General features: G+C 36.9%; 1 long non-coding RNA gene across 1 annotated transcript; it reads left to right on the top strand.

Moving 5' to 3' along the window:
- The first annotated feature begins 5,202 nt into the window (after positions 1–5,202).
- Positions 5,203–6,021, top strand: LOC149220609 (uncharacterized). Its single transcript, XR_016248758.1, has 3 exons — positions 5,203–5,287; positions 5,397–5,576; positions 5,673–6,021. It is a non-coding gene; the product is annotated as an uncharacterized LOC149220609 (long non-coding RNA).
- The last annotated feature ends 1,097 nt before the right edge of the window (positions 6,022–7,118 follow it).

Genomic DNA, 7,118 nt, shown 5'->3' with positions numbered 1-7,118 from the left:
CTTCGATCTCAATAATGTGCAAAACACATAAAAGGTACGTATGGCAACTTTATATTTGGAACCAAATCAGTTTGTATGGTATCAATGGCTTTGTTCTCGTAAACAATTTATCACTTGGGCAATTTTTACGGAAGAATTGATAGCACATTATGAGGATACAAAAAGCAACACTTTTTTTAGCCAATTGATAAGTCTCAAACAAAAGGGTTCAATAATGGAGCACATTGAGGAGTTCCAAAAATTGAACATAAGGGTAAAAGATATTCCATAGGAGCATAGGATTGATGTGTTCATAGGGTCTTTAAAGGATAATATCCAACATGATGTGCGCCTTTGGGAACCTGATTCATTAGAGAAGGCATTCAGGTTAGCAAGAAAAATGGAAAGCAAAATTATGGCAACTAGGAAGCATACCATTCACAATTATAAAGACGGAAGTGTTGTTGCCCATAGTCTTCCACAACCTACAAGGTTGACACCACAACAATTGGAAGAGAAAAGAGCAAAAGGGCTTTGTTACAGTTGTGATAGCAAATACACAAAAGGTCATAAGTGTGCTGAGAAGAAATTATTCTACATAGATTGTGAAGAGGAAGAAGAAAAGGAGCAAGAAAGGTCAAAAGAAGAGGATATATTCCAGGAACAAAGCCTAGATGAAGAACAAATAAATCCAACCATATCTTGTAATGCATTGGCGGGAATTACCACTCCTCAAACCATCAAGATAGAAGGACAAATCAAGAAGAAAAAGGTAATAGTGTTGATTGATTCAGGAAGCACCCACAATTTTATTCATTGTAGGGTAGCAAAAGAATTGAATTGCTTCCTATATCTAGCACCAGAGTGTCAAGTGATGATTTCAAATGGAGGAACAATAAATTGTTCTGGAAAGTGCCATAATATCAAGCTATCCATGGGAGAATATGTATTGACTAGCCCAATGCTTTCCATTCCAATGGGAGGTGCTGATGTTGTACTAGGAGTCCAATGGCTACAATCCTTGGGTACAATAGCTTTTAATTTTCAAGAACTTTTCATGAAATTTTCTGTGGAAGGAAAGGAATTTGAATTAAGAGGTATTGCAGGGAAACCAGGAAAGATAATCAGCTCTAATGGCATGACAAAGCTTCTAAAAAAGGAGAAAAGAGGTGTAATTGCACAATTATGTTCGCTAGATGTTTCCACATTGGAATCATCTATTTCTCCAAATCTCCAAAAAGTCCTGGACAATCATTCCAAGGTATTTGAGACTCCAAAAGTTCTCCCACCTATGCATGATCATGATCCTGCTATTCATCTAATTCCAGGAAGTGTTCCTCCAAACATCAGGCCGTACATCTGCTACTTCTGATACATTTAGCTGGCAAAATGATTCGTTATGGTACAAAGATCGCTTATACCTCTGTAAGAATTCCCAGCTAAAACAAAAGATTCTTATGGAATTGCACACTTCTCCCTTAGGAGGGCACTCAGGATTTTTAAAAACTTATCACAGGGTTAAGAAGGAATTTTTTTGGGATGGCCTTAAATCAGATATTCAAAAGTTTGTGGTGGAATGTTTGGTTTGCCAACAAAATAAAGTTGAAACAATTAAGACACCGGGTCTATTACAACCTTTATCCATTCCAAGCCAACGTTGGGAGGAGGTTTCAATGGATTTTATCACAGGTTTACCCAAGTCTGAGTGAAAGAGTGTCATCATGGTGGTAGTTGACAGACTTACCAAGTATGCACACTTTTGTGCATTATCACATCCATTTAAAGTCAGTACAGTTTCTACTGCATTTATGGAAACAGTTCAAAAGCTACATGGAAACCCAAAGATTATTGTAAGTGACAGAGATCCCATTTTCACTGGAAATTTTTGGACAAAATTATTTTCTTGTCTTGGTACTCAGTTAGCTCATAGCTCATCTTATCATCCTCAATCTGATGGGCAAACTGAGATAGTAAACAAATGTTTGGAAGGATATCTTCGTTGCTTTGTATCTGATAAACAGACATAATGGGTCAAATGGTTGCCTCTGGCTGAATGGTGGTATAACACTTCCTTCCATACAGCAACAAAAATGACCCCATTTATGGCACTTTATGGGTACCAACCACCATCCATCACATCATATTTAAGAGAAAATTCTAGGGTTCAGGCAGTGGAACATCACATCGAACATCAACAACAAGTCCTCCAACTCTTAAAGGATAACCTCGTGTTGGCACAAAACAGAATGAAGCAACAGGCAGATCAACATCGCAGTGAAATAAGTTTTGATGTAGGTGATTGGGTATTCCTACGGCTACAACCATATAAGCAAATGTCCCTAAAGCAAGCTAAGAAGGATAATAAATTATCACCAAAGTATTATGGTCCGTACAAGGTGTTGCAAAAGATTGGTACTATGGCATACAACTTGGAGCTTCCTGCAGCTTCTCGATTGCACCCAGTTTTCCATGTTTCATGTTTAAAGAAGGTTATAGGCGACAAGCTCCCAGTTCAAACAATATTGCCAGAACTTGACGAGGAAGGAAAAATTATATTGGAACCGGAAGCAGTCACAGAAACAAGAACTCGACAGCTACGAAATCGATCAATTTCAGAGTATCTTATCAAGTGGAAGAACTTATCTGCTGAAGATTACACATGGGAGGATGAAAATTTTATGCAGAAGTATCCAGAACTACTCAAGCGTTGAGGACAACACTTTTTTGAAGGAGAGGGGCATGTTGGGTCCCTATAATACTAGTGATTACCCCATTACTATTGTAGTTATACCCCTTATTTGTATTGTTGTGCCCCTATTACCCCCATATTGTTATTTCTGTGCCCTTAGAATCCCTCTATTGTTATTTTTGTGGCTTTATATTATTATTGTTAGGTCGGCTGGATTATATTGTGACTCCTTAGACTCCTATAGATAGAAAGGAGGTTTTGTCATTTGTATCATCCAAGAATTGTTCATTTATGTAATGTAAAGGAGGTTTCCCCCTCAAAGAGGCTGAATTCTAAGGCGTTGATCTATCTTTTCTATCTTTTCTTGAGCTGGTTTCATAACACGCTCGCTTCATTGCACCGGGCGCATTGGGGGGGGGGGGGGGTCACAGGGGGGGTGACAACTCCATTGTCGGGGGCTTCACAAGGGGGGGTAGCCCCCTTGTATAGGATTTGGGGCAGTGCCCCGGGAATTTTTTTTTGGACCCTATATTAGGTGGGCAAACCTACCTATGGTTTTGTACATGGATTTCGCACATGGTTTTGGGCATGATAGTTTTTTGCCCATGGTATTTTGTAGATCCAGTCAAGGGAACTATGGTTATGTTCTAATCCAAGGTTTATGGATGCTTCAACATGTATATATATGTATTGTAACATTGAAAGGAATATAATGAAAAATTAATCTGGTAGTCCCAATTTTGGGATCCAAGGGAAAATCTGTGTGTATATATGTTTTATGTTTTATGCTCTCCCCATTGTTTATTTTTTGTTTTTATAATTCGTATGCGGGAAATTTATGTACAGGGTTAAAACAGACATGTTAGTCAACGATCACATCGCCAGAGATAAGGATCCATGAGAGGCGGTTAGTCCATGTCACGAAACACACGGGGAGCGTTGGTTTATCCAATATCCAACAATCTCTCCCCAACACGGGTCAGGTGCGTATCGAAATCATGACCTACGTTTCGATACCATTTTTTGGGAACCACGATTATCATTAAACCAAAACCTGTAGGTGTTAGTCAACGATCACATTGGTAGAGATAAGGATCCATGAGAGGCAATTAGTCCATGTCGCGAAACACACGAGGAGCGTTGGTTTATCCAATGTCCAACAAGGATGCCACGTTAGCCCCCATTATTCATGAAAAAGGGGCTAGCCACGTGATTATGATGAATAAGACTCTAGAAGATTCTATATTGTAACTTTGGTTAAGAGTTTAGGTAGTTAAACCTAACCACTAGAAGGCTATATGGTTGTGTTATAACTGGGCCACTAGGAGGAAAAGGAGTTCCATTCTTTTTAGGGCGTTTGTTTCATTATTGAGAAAAAATAACCGGGAGGGATAGGAGATAGAGCACGCAATGAGGTTTTTTGCACTATAGTAGCCCACAAGCCACAAACCATACTTATTTGTACTCAAAGACATTTTCTATACAAAGAAAGAGAGTAGAGCGTCCTCACCTTTCAGTTGGGTTTTTCTCCCAAAAGGTTTTCCTAGGTCATATATTGTGTCAAATGTGTGTGTGAGCTTTTATTTAACTATTCTAATTTTAACTCACATGCATATTTTATTAACAATAATCTACAGATATATAAATCTAAAGAGATCGGTTGTGATGAACTGTCCAGTGAGATATCTATGGCAGTTTATGGATCATATTTATATAGTAGATTGCAAAGTCCCTAAATTTGATAAGAAGTTGTAAAGATTGGTGAATATATATTGTAATTTCTTTCTCTGAAATATTAAACATAATTTATTTTTATTTTTTCATTAAAAAGCATAAAAACCCTATTAAATTCTTAAATTCTAATGTAATTGTACCTATTAAATTCTTAATTTCTAATGCGATTGTACCTAAAAAATTCAAGAAATATTGTTATAGCAACACAAATTGAATTATCCTCTCTCTCCCCTTTATGACACCCATCTAAAATAATTTTAATATACTATAATATACTTTAACAAATTCATTTCTCAAAATTTACATACAAATTATTTAAATATAATAACAAATAACAAACATTAACTTTTTTATTTTCCTTATTCATTTATGTCTTTGAATATATTCTTCCTTTAAATTATATATATATATATATATATACAACACATAAGCTCTCATCTCAAAATAGTCATAAAAAAATGTATACATTTTCACATATATTACATATGTACCTGACCTTGCATTAGACGTAGATGTCATTAATATAATGAGCATATAGGTTAATATTTCGATTCCAGTTACCGATCATGCGTAATGGGTATTAAATGCATTGATTTACATTTCATTAAATGTCTAACCTAACCCTAACCAAGGCTTTGGATGGTTCTCGACTTTGAGGCGCCATCCTCCAGGTGCCCACGATTACTTCTATCCACATGTGAAAGTTTCCACCGTTGATCTGAGGGAGGGGTATCGGATGGCTCAGATCATCTCACATGGAATATGGGTAACTACCGACAGGGTAGTCATGGTTAGCAGTCATTTGTTTTGCTACCTCTGCGGGAAGGCTAGCTCCGCCACACTCTTGTCTCAGTCCTTATCGGATTATTGCATGACCCTCCTCAGGTAACCTAGGATCTTCCCATTGTCGCAGCTAATGAGACTATCCTGGTTTTCCATGTTTTGTTTTTGCGGTGCGGCAATGATTCTTGTTTAACCGGTCTCACTACTGCAGGGCTGCGAATGGCCGCCACCTCTTCCTTTTTCCTTTCTAGGAGCAGCTCGCATCGAGTTCAAGTTGCTTTCTTCACGAGTTTGGAAATCTCAGGGTTTCCTTATCGCAGTCTAGTTCATGGTTTTCCTCCGGAGTGTCTAGGTCCAGTCAAAGGAACCCTTCCCTATGTAGCAGATTCAGGTATAAACACTTTCCCCATTTGTTCATTGTTCTGAGTTATGAATTTTTTTTATTTCTTAATAGCTTAACTAGGTGTTTGGCTTCTCATGCAGAAAGAAGAGGAGGTTTTCAAAGCAGCTCCCAAGAAATTCAATTCCCAGGATATCTTCCAGCACTCATACCTTTCAACACAAGTTGGCCAAGTTCCTCTTATTACTGGGAAAATTTGCCTTCTCTTTGATGAGTTTGTTTGAGAAAACCCTTAAGGGGTTTTAACCCATTCCATTTGGGTACAACGTTTTCGATCGAATTACTTTTGTATAAACTATCTGCGTTCTTTTATTTATTCATTTTGTAAGCCCTTCGGGGTTTAATACAATTTCATTTTTGCATCGCATACTCTTATTCGTTTAAACAGAAAGTGGGTTTGGTAGAGTTTTTCAAGCTGATTTAAGGATCATTTTTATTTTGTTTGACTGTTGTCTTCTTTCTGGTTCCTGACTCTACAGAGACAAAATTGTTACTTCGGTTAACATTTAGTCTTGGTAGCTGGTTTACATGCTTAAGCAATTTTAAAGTGTTTTCCCTTTCTTTAATTACTGTGAATATGTTATGCCGGCCCACGATGGCTTGTCGAGGAAAATAATTAATCACCTTAATTTGGAATTTACAGTTTTTCCTAGGTTGAGACTTGTTATATGATAGAGCATTGTGTTGTGTCTCTTCAGTACTTAAATATCTATGATTTTGACTAATGTTCCCATTCAAAATCATTGTTTCTTTTCCACTGCATGAAATGTGAACGAAATGGTTTATGTACTAGCATTCTCGGTCTCACATAGGTTAATTGTTTAAGTTGGCATGCTCGTGTATACTGCAAACTAGCCCACTGGGTAGTCATAGTTCTAGTTTATAGGTTTTCTATCTTAATGTGTAACTGAATCGTTGGCAGGGTTATTCTGTAGTTTTCTTTGAGGGATTTCTTTTCCCTTCAGAATATGCAAAAAGGATATGTACTTTTTTTTTTCCTCACAGCAACTCGATCCTATTATGGGCCGAATGTAAAATATACTACCCTTATGTTTCTCGTAATACCACTATGAGAACTGCAGATAGCCTAGTGACCCTTTTTACATTTTAGGTTATAGTACACTCCCTTTTATTCCTACTATAATGCTCATATAAAATCTACATTGTAACCAGTAATTTGTTGCTTGTTCAGAACATAAAAAAAAGATACTCTTATTGTAGTTCATTAACCTTGTCTAGTTAGTTTCTACAACATTGATAATTATTAGAAATTACTGCCAGGAGGGTTTGATTACTTATCTGTATTATTTGCCATGGTTCAAGAAGATGAATTCAGGTTCCTTCATATAGTCATTTCAGTAGAGAAATTTCTTTCTTATTCATTTTATTTTCATAAAAGAAAATCAATACTATAGGAATCGTAAGAAGAAAAAGTTCCACATTGTTTGTAAAGAAACCCTCTCATCCTCTGTTCTCAGTCAAGTATTACTACCACTATGAACCGGTAAAATAGAACTAATTTACCCATTGAAA

The sequence above is a fragment of the Pinus tabuliformis genome, chromosome Q (genome assembly GCF_031772625.1).
Source record: "Pinus tabuliformis cultivar Carrire ecotype Pingquan chromosome Q, CPIR1, whole genome shotgun sequence".
NCBI classification, from domain to species: domain Eukaryota; kingdom Viridiplantae; phylum Streptophyta; class Pinopsida; order Pinales; family Pinaceae; genus Pinus; species Pinus tabuliformis.
Note: the sequence above shows the minus strand (reverse complement) of the source record. Positions and strands in the feature narration are given on the sequence as shown.